This window comes from Solanum tuberosum, unplaced genomic scaffold (genome assembly GCF_000226075.1).
Source record: "Solanum tuberosum cultivar DM 1-3 516 R44 unplaced genomic scaffold, SolTub_3.0 scf01095, whole genome shotgun sequence".
NCBI lineage: Eukaryota > Viridiplantae > Streptophyta > Magnoliopsida > Solanales > Solanaceae > Solanum > Solanum tuberosum.
Window position 1 is genome coordinate 8643 of NW_006239969.1, and position 15875 is coordinate 24517.

The 15875-nt window shown below is 28.9% G+C and overlaps 1 long non-coding RNA gene across 2 annotated transcripts; it reads right to left on the bottom strand.

Annotated features, from left to right (window-relative positions):
- Window positions 1-5069: 5069 nt before the first annotated feature.
- On the bottom strand, window positions 5070-7532 carry LOC107059261 (uncharacterized). 2 transcript variants are annotated; one of them, XR_001472566.1, is made up of 4 exons: window positions 7416-7532; window positions 6424-6484; window positions 5982-6037; window positions 5070-5496 (listed from the first exon to the last, which is right to left on the bottom strand). It is a non-coding gene; the product is annotated as an uncharacterized lncRNA (long non-coding RNA). The 2 variants fall into 2 exon arrangements; XR_001472567.1 differs by lacking the exon at window positions 6424-6484.
- Between the last annotated feature and the right edge of the window lie 8343 nt (window positions 7533-15875).

Genomic DNA, 15875 nt, shown 5'->3' on the forward strand with positions numbered 1-15875 from the left:
AGAGTCGCCACTTAATTTTTAAGAAAAATCAAGAAAACTGTTGTTTTCATAAGACTAAAACAGACATCTAATGAAAACTTATAAAAGGGGGTTCGAGGTTCTTATTAACATTCTAGGAAGGTTTTAAAAGCACCTAGAATGTCCACTAATGTGGTTATCCGACGATTAATTATTTGGCTAAAATAATTTTAACTTAGCTCGAATTGCAAAATTGAACTTTTTCATAGTTCAGAAAAATATTGAGATATTATCTAAGTTAAACGCTTTGATATATTATGTTTTATAGGAAGCGAGTATTTAGTTAAATTTTAGAAGATTAGTTCAGAATGGCTATCTTTCGGGGAATTAAATTGTGGTGACCTTAAAACTAATAACACATATTGACAGATAACCAAATATGAAGTAATAAAGTATAGAGAGAAATTTGGGGCCCAAGTCTGGTTTTCTGTCCGCCTAGGCCAATACTTGGGCCTAATCTCGTTTTGGGCCTTTGGCCCAATTCTTGCCACCTTCGTACCTGTCCTAAATTCTAAAAATAATTAATAAATAAAATGACGAAGGCTTAGGCCCAAAAATTACAAAATACAAATTTGAATAAAGAGTGGGCCTTTTGGCCCAATCTTTTCAATTCTCCTCTGCTTTCGCATTTTTTCAACTCCGGGACCTGCACGTCGATTTTCAATGGCCGGTTGATTTGAAAAGAGGGAACTTGAGCCTTTATGGCTCTCCCAAAATGCAAAGGGGAGGCGAGATTCGTAATGAACTCGGGCAAATTTCACAGACAATGGACAAAGAGAACAAGAATTAGTAACCAACAATAATATTTCTGAACCAAACACTAAATACTAACTGTATCAAAAGGAATACAACTTATCAATAGCAAACAACTAGCAATAATTTAACTAAGCATGGCATACTATTCTAGACGCGATCCTTAGCTAAAGAAGAGTGAATACTTGGTCAAACATATCATGCTGGACAGTCAGGCAAAGAAGGATTTGGGAAGCGAAGAAACTAAGCTGTTAAAATTAATTCCATGATGATATATATATATATATATATTTTGAACACAAGAGAAAAGTCTTATCCAAGCTTAAGCTAACAGAGGAGTATAAAATGGTGAAATATGGAGCAATTATAAGCACAAATAAATAACAACAAAAAAAAATAAATATATATATATATATATATATATTTCCAGAGGATAACGTACTAAGCGGTAGCACCATAACAAAGTAAAATACTAAAAAAAATAACCATTTTTAGCCGAATTTACTCATATCATTGATCTAATATTAGAATTCTAAGCAAAGCGAAGTAATAATGGATTCCGACATGTCACTTAAAAATCACCGACTACTCTATGCTTATCCATATATTGAGGTCATCGAAATACCATTTGTAATATTTAAAACATGAGAGAGGATGCCATAAATGTGACCAAGGACCAGATCACATACATTATATAAAGGGAAACATGTGGAACCAATATGCTGCCACTTACTATAATAAATTTTAAACACATTAGAAGAAGAAAATTCCACCAAACTATTATATTAAAGAAAAAATAAAAAGTAACAGGACCCCACATGTGACAAATATTGCACAAAATTTAAAGCATGGAAGTATGGATTTCACTACTTTTACTAAAAGAGAAAGGATGACTATATGCATATTGGACGACTTTGGGGAATGACACGAAAATAGTAAAGACCAAGAATTTGAACAAAAACCAATATTGACAATAATGAACTCCAAATAATAATGAAATATGCATATCGTAATTTACACAGTTAGGACAGTGGAAAACAGATTACGTGATACTAAAAATGAGGTTAAGAACTTTGTTCATGCGCAAATCACCAAAAAAAAGAAAAAAAATATATATATATTAAAGGGTAAGACAAGAATTCACAGGCATGAACGAGATAAGAACTTCGACACTTTATTCCTTCAAGAAGAGAGACACAGGAAGAAACAATCACACTTCATAAACAACCTATTTCAAAATTTTCCACATTTCTTAAAGAGAAGAGCATTGACAGTAAAAGAAGAATAGAGTTTTTGAGGTTTGAAGCCAGTAAGATACGAGAAGACGTTCGACATAACCGAACAAACACGCGAGAAGGAAAATCGCAGCACAACTCAAACTCAAGAAAACAGGAAGACCGCAATATTGAGTACAAATCCACAAAGCTTTAATTCGATATTGCGACTAACTCAATAAAACGACTAAGCACATATACATCATATCGAAATATTATAAACTAAATAGTAACTAACAGCCGACAAATACAGAATAAAAGCTTTGCAAATTGATAAGTCATTTCGAAATAGAATAAGAGGTGGAAAGAACATTATGAAGAAAAAGACTACCTTTTTCGGGACAGCGAAACAGGGACGGGACGAGCAGGGGAGCGACGATTTCTCACCGAATACGACTTCAAAATTCGAACAATAAATCAGAATATCGAAACGACTTCAAACAGGGACCCTTTTAGAACTTAGAACTAAATTGTATTAAAATTTCTTATGTGTAAAGATTGATTGTTCAAAAAAAACTCTAACGTATATCTCTTTCTCCAATCTTTTTCCTTTTTTTTTTCTTCCCCCGACAAATAAGCAAAAGGGGATTTATATAGATGGGGAATTAGGGTGAAAACGGATAGAAACAAGGTCAAAAATGGAATTTTCCTCTTGTTTCAAAATTCAAAACTCGGACCAGAGAGCAGCTGGGGGTTGCACAAGATTTTCTCCAAAATCTCAGAAAATCTGGACGAGGCAGCAGGCTGGAACAAGTTGGTGAGGGCAGACGCTTGCTTTTCCGTGGATTCTGCTGAATTGCTGTTGCTGTTTTGACGTTTTTGACTTCTGAAGAAGAAGGAGAACGTGGGGGTCAGCAATAACGGCTACTGTTTGATGTATTGTATGTAGTTGTTTGGAATTGTATTGTATGCATGTTAGGAATTAAAAGGGGAAAAGGGGTGGGGTCAATTAGTATATGTTTATGTATTATTATAGTATTGTTGGGTCGGTTGGTACATGTATGTAATGTATTGTTTTGGATATGGATTGTTGTGTGCTGGAAATACAACATAAATTCCCAAAATTTGGTCATTTAAGATGAGTATAGAGTAAAATGTATTGTTTTGGATATGGATCGTTGTGTGCTGGAAATACAACATAAAGTCCCAAAATTTGGTCATTTAAGATGAGTATAGAGTAAAAATTTAAATCGGTTAGATTTTGGATTTTTAAGAAATAGCCAAATTGAGTTGAATTAATAAATTCGGCTAAAACCTAAATAAGGTGAGCTAATATAAAATTAATTAATGAGCTTCTTAATGTTAACGAAATAAAATAATTAATTCAATTATAAACTAATTAATTTAAAACTATGGCCATAACTAAAAATAACGTAACTTAAAAATGTACTTTTCAAATCAACAAAATTAAATAAGACAAAATAATATAAAATAAGAATAATTAAACTAATAAAATAAATAACTTATACTTTAAACCAAATTAATTTAATTGAATATAAAACAAACTCTTTTTGAGGCGATTTTTGAATATTTATAAAATATGCTATTTGATAATATAATAATAATAATATATATATTATTTAAGAGTTCCAAAAAGTGTCAAAATCACTAAACTAATTAACCAAATATTTAATTAAAACAAAATCTTTTTGAGATGATTTTCAAATTTTTATAAAATATGCTAATTAATAATATATATATTATTTAAACAACTTAAATAAAATGTGCTTTTGAAATCAACAAAATTAAATAAGACAAAATAATATAAAATAAGAATAATTAAACTAATAAAATAAATAACTTATACTTTAAACCAAATTAATTTAATTGAATATAAAACAAACTCTTTTTGAGACGATTTTTGAATATTCATATGTGACAATTCAATATCTCAATTCAACTAAATGAGTGTTCAGTTTCAATCCAAGATATATGTCCTTACACGTGGATATAAAGCAACTATTGCGAATAAAAAAGGGCCAGACAGAGCAAAAAATTTAAAGGCTTTCACTGTACACTATAGAATGGTTATATAAAAAGAGAAAGTAGTACAATTTAGCTTGCTTTTGGTACAATTTTCTTATGCTATGTTAGTCCTCTCCAACTGTCCCTTAATGATGAGAGATAAGATGTTCTACATTAGAAATAAATACGTGGTACAATCGAAACAATAGCTCTTAAATCAAGCCTTAAACGTCAAAATCTACCCAAAGTAAAAAGCACCAAAAAGGCCATAAAATCAGATAAAAAACAACACTATCCACATATATAAAAATTAAATTATCTAGAATAGTGACATGGAAATATCATGGTGGCAAGCAACTCTCCAACTAAGGATATTCTATTCAGCCTAAAATATTCATGCAAGCAGATCCGCATCAGTGGAGATAGTTGCTCCTGTGAAGGCAACTACACCACATGTTCACACGAATGATCATTTTGTGTAAGAGTCTGACCTGCACCAATTATTGTTTCCATCGAGGCACTATCTTACTAATCATGAATAACGCGCCTCTTTCAATTCACAAGTAATCCTAGAGTATATTCCTGCAGTTATAATGTCTATAATTTGCTTGAAAATAAAACCAAATTTGAAGATTAAAGTTCATGTTACTCACGAAGGGTATTATACTATTTGCTTCAATCAGTAAAATAAAGATAATTATATCGAACAATTTGTTATACACAACGACAACAGTAAATCAGATCGCATATTTTGCTACCAAAAAAATGACCATACAAGCTCTCGGTGATTGTCTTTAGTATAATAGGAAAGAACACCTCCCTAGACTTATGTGTAATTGAGCTAAAAGTTCACTTCCATGTGTTCCCTTTTAATGTACTTATAAAGATCAAACACAAACACTGTCGTTTCCCCTGCTGCTCCACCAAAAAATCCCAAACAAGATTAAAACTTGTTGAAAAAATTGACACTTTTAGCACCATAAGTTACTTCACATATCTTCCTGATTAGCATCCCTGACATGACACATTCCTTCCCAACTTATAGTCACTGCATACTTCTTTAACTCATTAACCCTTTATCGAGTGAGTGGACCATCAATTTTTCTATTGCAGTCATGACATTAAAAAATATGATATAAATCTATTTTGTATGCAGTCAATTTATCTCAGATTCGTCAACTTCTTCAAATATGGCTAATCATCCTAAAATAGAAGTTTTATCTGGAAGGTCATTTAAAGGAAGGGGGATAATATAATTATGGACAACTTAAAAATGAGCAAGACTTGGTGATTAACATATTTTCAATATTCTCATCATCAATGTACATTATTTAGTTCACAATTGTTTGTCCATATTTAAGGGCCATGCAAATTAATCATCTCGGCATGCATATTTGATACAATTCTAGTTTAAGTAATACAGTAGCCCAAGATACAAACCTAAAAAAATTGGCAAAGACTTCTCCATTTTTTATTGTAGTTGTAACTGCAATGAAGCCACATAATAGATGAGGAAGAAATTCACAGAGATTGGGCACTTAAAAATTAATATCAAACTTATCCTCAGTAGACAATTTAATAATTAAATCATATTTCCACACCAGTTGATAAGCACTATTTTTTAGTAGCTACAACAGTGGATCCCCACCTTTAACTATCTGTAACTTAATACTCTTCAACAATTTCATTATGCTTGCAAAAATTGAACTAAAATAGTATGGAGCAACATAGCAGTTAGTCGTTCATTTCACTAACTGAACAATTGTTAAGTTAATTGAACTCTGCAATTGGATTATAGTTAAGTGGCCCATAAATATAAAAAGGCCCCAAAGAGGTTCGATTAACATTTTGTGAGGCACAAAATTGAACTACAAGTTGAAATTTGTAATACTTTTGAAGGGGAACTACACTTAGGTTATAGTAAGTTACCATTATTTGAAAAAAAAGAAGAAGAGAATTTGTGATACCTACAAGTTCTCTGTCTCAAGCATTCCTTTATGTCTGCTCTCTGGGTCACCTACATCATCCTGTTTACATTGGGCAAGATGTTTTGGCTAGTGTTGGTGAAAAAACACTATACAAGGAACTAAAGGTCAAGATAAGAACAAAAATTGAAAGAAAGGTCAAACCGAGGTGCAAACAGGACAGTGCAGAAAAGCTGTTGTTTGTTACATCTCTGAGATGAATAAATCATGAAGTGTAATCTCTGTGCTAGGACTCAGTTCAATAATAAGAATTTTGTATGTGCCTCCAGTTGAACATTATATTTAAGAACTGAAATTGGAATATTGACAATGCCTATCCAGTAAAATTCCTATTTATTTGAGTACAAAAGCTATTTTTAAGTGTCCACTAATCAAACCGACAACACTGAAAATAAACTCAAAATACAATCACATGCTACTAAACTGACCTTAAAGTGTGGTAAATAATCAGGTTTCAGGTATACATCATCTTAAAAACAATATATGCACCTGGAAGATTTACAACAAAATTAAAATAAACAGATAAGAAACACCACAATCCTATCATTCAAATAATATTTTCCTAGTCACAAGCGACTATGCCATATGAATGCCATGAAATAAGGTAATCATAAAACAGTAATGAAGTTATCTAGAGGAAAATTGATTGACAACTATCTTGAAGTAGCTTTTAATTCTTGTTTGACAATTTGATTTAAGAAAAATAAGTTTATTATTGTCAATCTTAATCTGACATTTTGTTTTTACCTTTTGTATCTTAATAGAAGAGACTGTGTAGCATCAGTTGCATCCTTCAATTTTTAAGTTTCTTTAGAAGAAAAATATTTTCATGCATCGTTCCAGTAAAAGAAGAATGTTGTCATTGATTCATTTGTTATCACTTGTTTTCTTTGTTGATACTTGCATAGATAACCACTAAGGGTGATAATATCAAGCTGCATGACATTTTGATTTTGCTCTTGAAGGAATCAATTAGGTATTGCGAAGATAATATTCTCCTGGTGTGAATGAGGTAGACTAAGAGACTCTTTGTTGCACTAAAATATGGTTATGATATTCAACCAGCAGGTGTACTTCATCACGCACAAAGGAAGAGGAAAAAAAAATGAAAAATAAAATTAACTTGTTTGACGAAAAAAACCCTCATTTATTTCTTCAGTGAAAGGCCCACTTTCTATGTAAAACTTGCACAGTTAGAAATTTCAATTCTCCTTAAAGACTATCCCAACCATTACAATGATGAGAAGATACAAGAAGTAACGAATACAAAATTCATGATAATAAGGGCTCCATAAGTATGCTTGTATTTGTCAAAACTGAAGCAAGAAATAGAGAACGAAAAATACTTTAACAAACAAAAATAATAGCTTTGGAAGCATCCTCAGTTCCTCACACATAGTACAAACATAAAAGAATTTACCTTTGCATCCTTAAGGCCACTCGAAATATGAACATTCTGGAAGGGAAATCCCAAGATATTGACATACCGCTTGCGTAACAATGTCAGTTCTGATGATAGCTTAGGATCAAGACAGAACCATTTTGCTTTCAACACTTCCCCTGACAAATGATGAAGCACATTGAACTGAGAGAGAACCAATTCTCAGTAAAAGGGACCTCTTCTCAATTATTTTAACCACTTTAGCTTGAGACTGTTTGATTTGATCATTCTGCAATAAGGTGTAAAAGCAATTACAAATTGCGAAAAAAAATTCCACAATCTTAACATTAAGGAGAGGTTATGCATGAATTTCATACCTAAAAGAAAGAATCATTAAAACTGTTAACAATAAAAAAAATTAAACAGTGGCATAGTCTCAAGTCCTGACTTCAACCGGAATCTGACTCAAATGAAGGCGACTACTTCAGCTATGAACTATTGTTATGTCATTCCAAACTATAGCTGACAAAGAAAAGTTCAATTATACATATAATATAAAATAACATGTATGATGTAAAACTTGAGGAAACAGTCGTCTATAAACAACAGACGAAAATAATACTTTTTCATTCCAGAAGCAGATGGATTCAAGAAGTCCTAAAATATCATTGAAATTAAATAAAGAAACCCTATTATTTTTTGAAGAAGATCTAAATCATGAAAAAATTGGTGATCAAATAATGAGTTCTTCGTCTTCCCTATATTTTTTTTAATCAGAAAAAGGAAAAGAAGGCCCAAGAGGAAAGACTTGGGAAAATGAGATAAAAGAACCGATACTTCTAGAGAGTAACTGAACCCAGATACGATGTTTGATAAGTTGTCCATAACCTCTAGCAATTGGTACCGGTTTGTATAATTATTGATAAACAAACAGAGTTCAATTCCATAAAATATGAACTTTTTGTTAGATCAGTCAGTAATTAGTAATTTGTTATTTTCTTAAGGATAAATAATCGCAATATGTAAGGACAACATAAACCTTCACATCAACCATGGATTTTAGCCATAAAATTAGTAGAGAGAATGTTAAGTAAAGTGGAAGAAAATTGTTACAGAATTTGTAGAACATACCTGGATTATGAAGACTTGCTAATCGATTCACTGTTATTGGAACAATAGGGATGTAAATCATTCGTTCGTCTTCCGTTTGGCGTGTGAAAGATGAAAGACTGATGATTTGAGAAGATGGAAGACGGATGGTTCTAGAAATCTTGAGTTTAGGGTTAAAAAGACAACACACGTGTCACCAAATAGAGTACAGATGTCTCTATTACAATGAATTTAGCAAAAGTAATCTTGACAATACCAAAAATGTCCTTATTTGTGTCATCACATTTTCAGCAGAAGGTACAATTATTTTAAGCTATGTTAGTCCTTTAGAAGTGGCACTTCTAAATAAGCACAAGGTACAATTATTTTAAGCTATGTTAGTCCTTTAGAAGTGACACTTCTAAATAAGGGTGTATATATATATATATATATATAAGTAATAAGAGTAATAATATAATATATATATAAAAGCAAATAAGTAAGTAATTAAAGATGTAATACATGTCTGCCAAAGAAAAGGCTGCATACACGTGGTTAGGCAAGAAAATAAAAGAAATAAAATGGGTCCACTTTGTTTGTCCCCTTATATATAAGGGTAAAAAAAAAATGCTTTTGATATTATAGTACAACTTGAATTGCTTTTGGTATCACTTCTTAAAGCTGTGTTAGTCCCAACCCTATAGTACAACTTGAACTGCTTTTGGTATCACTTCTTAATGCTGTGTTAGTCCCAACCCAAGTCTCACTTCTAAATAAGAGTAAAGTAAAGTAATATAATAGGAGAAGTAAAAAGGACACATGTCAGCACCACAAAATTCAGAATTTTAAATTATAAATAATTAAATATTCTAAATTCAAAATTTGAAATAAAAACACACATGTCAAATAAAGATCAATTGGTTATAAAACTCCACTTCAAATCAGTTAAAAATTCAAAATTCAATTTAAAAAAAATTTATATCTAGGACAGATTTAATATTTTAAAAAAAAACTAATTTATACCTTTTTTTTAAAAAATGCATTTATATAAACACGGACAAAATGTCATCTATTTTTATATAAAAACGCTGACAAATGTCATCGCAAAAAAAAAGTCTATTTTATTTTTAATATCGTATAAAAAATTTGCTTTTTAATATCGTATAAAGCGGTTTTTTAAAAAACTTTAAATCTGCTTCTTTTTTTTTTGGATGCTGATTTTATTTTTTTTTATAAAAAAAGTAGTATTGAAAAAAAAAAAACTGAATTTGTTTAGCAGATTTCTAAAAAGTACATAAACAGTTTAAATTCTTAAAAAATAGTTTTAAAAATAAATTTTAAATTTCAAAAGAATTCAAAAACACGGTTTGCAAATCTCTCTAATAAATGAGTTAAAAAAAGGGTTACAGAATTGAAACTATTTATATATATACACTAATACTACAGTGATGTTGGCAAACCATTCTTTCAACTTTCTTTGTATCAGTTTTTGTTCTTCTTTTATCTTTGTCTTATTTATATGTATATTCATTGTTCTTTCATTTTTGCTAAAATTGTTCAATCTAAATGTTAAATTTCGATATTTTTTTAGTGCATTTGTGTGTCACTTCAAAATGTAACCATTTAATATTTGGAAGATTCTTGGAGTATAAAATCAACACTAGAGGTAAGTATTTATAATTTTTATTTTAGAATTTAACAAGTTTGTTCACCGTATTACTTCATGTCTCTTTTTTTAATATAGATTTTTAATCTTAACGCAAGATAAATTAGTCATGATCATAAATTTAATACAAAATTTTAACATATGTTTTTATTTTATTATATAAACAATCATGAAATTATCTCAATATTTTGGTGAAGTTATCTAAGATTCTATACTATTTTAGTAGTATATTTTGAGTTTGTTGGTTTGATGCTTAAATTTTAATTAGTCGAATAAGTAGTGTGTTGATTTTGTTCTTGATACTTTCTAATAAGGAAGTAAGAAACTATTTAAAAATTATAAAAAAATATTTTTTTAAAGAGTTACATAATATTTTTAATTTATATTTTTAACTTTTAAATTTTGAATTTTAAATTGAGAGTGGTTAATTAATTTTAAAAATATAAGTTTAAAATTAGAAACAAAATATGTAGTTTTAAAACTAATCATAACCGTTTAAGGATAATATTTATTATAATCTTAAATTTTAACATTTCTATTTAGACTAATTAATTAGTTGGCCTAATTATTAGTTTTAAGGATCACGCATTATCCAGTCTTTTAAGCCTTCTGTTTATTTAGTTTAGTTTTTATTTTATAGCCTTTAAATAGTATTGTTATGAAGAGTATGATGTTTATATGTTATTTACGTTTTCCTATAAAGTTCGATAAAATTATTATTTGTCTTATAGATGGGATATCTTTGATAATTCTATCTTTTTTTATTAGAGCATGTTTGGATAGATTTATAACTTATGGTTTATAAAACAAAAGTCACAAAATAGAATTCCTAAAATCTTATTGAATCATAGAAAAATAATTTCCTTATTAAAAAAATTAATTATTTGTAATTTCTAATCATATTAAATTCTAAACTAAAATTTTAAAAATTAAGTTTTATTAAAGAATTACTTAAATTTATCGTGATATAACCATTTTAAAAAATATATAAAATTTATATTTATATAAAAATAACGATTAAAAATTTTAAAATTTAAATGATCCGCTTTAAAATTTTAAAAAATATTTAAATAAAATGTGACTATAAAATTGAGTTACTAACTAAATATTATCATGTTTTTTTTTCCTAATATTAAACTTTTATTTACAATTAAAATTTAAATAGTCGGTTTTACAACTTTCCATTGCATTTCCACCTATACACGAACTCTTAAAACTGATTAGCAAAAAATTAATAAAATAAAAATTAGATTTTGTTAAGAATAAAAATAAATTTATTTATTTCCAAATTCACTAAATATGGTTACTAGAAAAGTGTAAATCATGATTTTTTTTTACCCCTTTTGAATAGCAACTACAAGGCAAGTTTTTGTCTCCTCTGATGATTAAAATAATTAATTTATCTCCAATTATTATTGCAGTTTTTTTTTAATTATTAAGCACAATTTTAAATTTGCGTATGGTAGTTTTATGATGGAATCCTAAAATTAAGGTAATTGATTAAGAACTTCTTCGCCTAATGTATTTTGGATCATACCTTTATCATGAAAAAAAAATTCAAAGTAAATTTTGAAAGTATTTATTATTAACAATAGATAATCAAAAAATTTCACATGCTTAACTTATCCATATTAAAAATTACAATTTTTTTAAATAACTTATCCAGAAAAACATGCTCTTAAATTATAGGTGCACAATAAAACATTTATCTCCAACCCAAAATAACAGACATGCAATAGAAAAAAAAAATAACAAACATGAAAAATTAAAACTCTTTTTTCAAACTTAAATAATTATAAAAATAAATATGGATAGTTTTTTTAAAAAATAATTATAAAAATAAAGATAGATATGTTTTTCTTCAAAAAGTAAAGGCTAAAGAAAATAAGACATGCAACATATATAATGGGTTATTCAATTATGAATATGAATAGTACGTATTAGTTAAATATATTAATTTTTAAAAGAATTAATTTAAAAATCAAATTTATTTATTTTTTAAAAATGGATAACTACAGTTATATAAACTCCATACAAATAATTAAATAATCTCATTAATTTTTAGTATAATAAAGAACTACAAAAAAATATATTATGTTTATGGCCTAAATTTTGTGTTGATAAAAATAATAACCATATCTTTTTTTTAATAAATAACAGAAATATTAATGGGAAGAAAATAATAAGCTATAGTTAAATATTTCTTATTTAAAAAAAAAATTATAGTACGAAGTGATGAAATCATATTATATGTTATTTATTTGAAAAGTATGTTGTGCCGTAATTTTCCTAACCTTTAGAAAAATCACTTTTTGAAATGTTCTAAGTATAAAACACTAAAAGAAAAATACTTAGAAAGAGTCGCCACTTAATTTTTCAAAGAAATTAAGAAAACTTATCATTTTCAAATATTTAAACAGAAAAAATCATTTGAAAATACCAAAGAGGGTTCGGGGTTCGATTTACACTTCGAGAAGGGTTTAAGCATTCGAAGTGTCCGCTAACATGCGGTTGACCTGTGACTTGACTAAATATTTGACTGTTTTTGGAAAAAAATGATTTAACATAAGAAAGTAATAATTTACAATATTTGATTAATTTTGAAAAAATAATTAAATAGATGACACATTTTTTATTTTATTTTTTATTTTTTATTTTTTATTTTTAGAGAAAAGGGATCCAAAATGAAATATCTGACTTGAAATACAAGTGATTAGAATATTAATAAAACTAGATTAATCAGAATTTGTTTTAATTCATTTTTAAAATAACTTTAAACCAATTTTAATACATTAAAGCATGAAAATCATTTTAAATTGATTGAAGAATAAAATTTTTGGCTAACCTTCTTGAGAAAATGACTAAATAAGTATTTTATAATAATAATTAACATTATTAGATTAACTTTGAGAAAATAGTTAAACAAATAGCAATCTTTATTTTTTTAAGAAAATGGGACCTAAATTGAAACATTTGAATTAGAGACAAGTAATTAGAATTTTAACGAAACTAAATTAATTGGTTTCTATTTGAGTCATTTTTTGGTTCATGAAAAAAAAAACTATTTAAAACTAAATAAAAAAAAAAAATTGACTAAAGATTATAAATGATAATGCAAGAGTTGATAAAATGAGATTTGTTAGAAATAAAACAACACAGAGAAATAGTTTATCTTTTGGGGAATCCGATTAAGTTAATTAACAATTCTAAAGTTAGAGTTAATAAACAACAAACAATAAATAATTATAATTAAATAATTTAAGAGTAACGGAGAGAAGTTGAATTTGGGCCTTTCTTAGGCCAAATTCGTTGGTATTTTTGGGGTTTAACCAAAACCCGTTTTTGGTATACAGCTGATGTATATCAGTATATATGAGCATATATATTTGCTCTTTTCACGTATTTCTCACTTCCGAACACCTGTATTTCGTCTCAGCCCTGTATTTTCATTTTTTGAACCTGTATATCGATGTTTTTTCCATTTTATACAGTGTATACCGCTGTATACAGCAGGTGCACAGGCCCCTTTTTGGGCTTTCCAAAACTTGTAATCTAACTTTCCAGCAACCCGAACAAGATGTTGCTGACTGAAAAACGGTCCGACTCAACGATATGCAAGGAGGAGTCCGAAATGAACTCGAATTGGTATCACATGTAAAATAAAAATAAAAATAAAATCACATAAGAATCTTATTCAATTAAACTAATTAAGGAAAACATAAAACACCATTTTTAAAGCAACCAAATTAAAACACACCCTACTGTATCCAGATAAGGAGGACTTGTATGTAGATAAGACATATTTAATGATAACGAAAGACTACTTTTAGAGTAGAAATAACTCAAAAGAAGTGTGAGACGGAAAAATACAACTAGATCAGTGAACAAGATCTATATGACAATGACTACATTATACAAACCAGTATCAACAAACATATTATTAGCAACTAAGGATATGTTTACAAGTGCATTGGAACACCAAATAATACTATATGCCAATACCAAAAGGTAACTCTAATGAGGTCTATCTTTATACGTTAGTAACTAATCAACTCATAGACATACAAATTTAAAGCTTCATTCTAGTGATGCGAGGCAATCGAACTCTCACATATTAGATTCGAGTATCACACACCCTACCAAAGATATAGGGGTAAAATCAAAGGAAGCTTTATATGCGAAAGTATATGAATTAACAATTAAGTCTGATGAAAAGATATCAATCATGAACATACTAAATAATGAGACAGGACTCATTTTTATGCAATAGAGCTGCTACTTTGTTAAATTTAATCATGGAGCAGACATCAGCGATAAAGGAAGGGCAACAATAGTATTTACGCTACAACATTTCAGATTATTTATTTATTTATTTATTTACTTTTTTTAAAAAAAAAAAGAAAAAAAAAAGAAGAAGAAGAAACATGATATATCAACCAGATAGGAAAACTAAGGAAAATTGAAATAAATCAAGCAACTAAGACTATAATTTAAGTATCACAACAATTATAACAAATAAAACACTTGAATACAGTGAACCAATGGTCCTTATTGTAAATTTTATAGCATTAACACATCTTAAGAGATATGCTCAACATGAGAATATGATTAAAATTCTAAATGGAGCCAAGCAGCGAACAAACAGAGCAAAAATAAAATAAAGTAAAGCGATATTACTGGGACAGAAAACTAAGGCTAAATTCGACCAAAACAACATATTATCTCGGAAGTAAATTAAGGTTATAAGAGAATTTTACTTTTTTGAGGGCAGCGAACTAAGACAACAATGGGTTTGAGAACAGCGATTCTTCCACCACAAAAATCCAATATGAACAGCAATCCAAGAGGATCAAAGAACCGAACTCAAAAACTTTTTTTTTTCTTCCTCCCCTACAGTTGTGACCCAAAGAGATGAATATATAGACGGAAATTAGTGGGAAACGATTGTAATTTGAATTTTGAATTGCTCTTTTCGAAGCAACAGAGGAGAGATTCAGAAATCCCTGAAAAGAGGACGTGAGGGTAGTTGGACGCTGCAAGCGAGGAGGACGACAACTTTTCTCCGGATTTGCCGGATTGATGCGACTGGGCGCTGGATTTCCGGGATTCTTGGCGTGAAGAAGACACGCGATGGCGTCGGTTTGGTTTCGTGAAAGAAGAAGAAGACGTAGGGTCGGTTTGGTATGTATTGTGGCTGTATGTATTGTATTGTTGGATATTTTTGTTAAGAGTGTTGGAGGGTTGATGGGCCTCTTCGTATTGAAGGGTTTTGGGCTTGGTATTAAAACTACCTTATTAGACATACATCACTACTATATATAATAATATTATCTTTACTTTTAAACAATTACACATATTACCACTTTTAGTATTTTATACCATATATTAATATAATATTTGAAAATACTATTAGATACCCACATCCCTTAAAACTATTATTGATTAATTATCTGCTTAAATAACTCTTTCATTCCAAATCAACCACTATCTCTTAATTCTCCCTCCCATATTTATCACTCAATTATGTCTCCTCCTTTCTGATTCAAGAATTTCACCTTACAATTTCATTTCAACAATAGTTAATCTACTCTCTTCTTCTCAAGATATCATCACCACAAATTCTCCTGAACCCAAATATCATTTTGTATTGTTCATTTATCACGAGTTCCAATCACAATAACTGCTACAGAGAAAACTTTCAATTCATAGTGGGTCTTGATTGTTTGTCTCCGAAAGAAATGGAT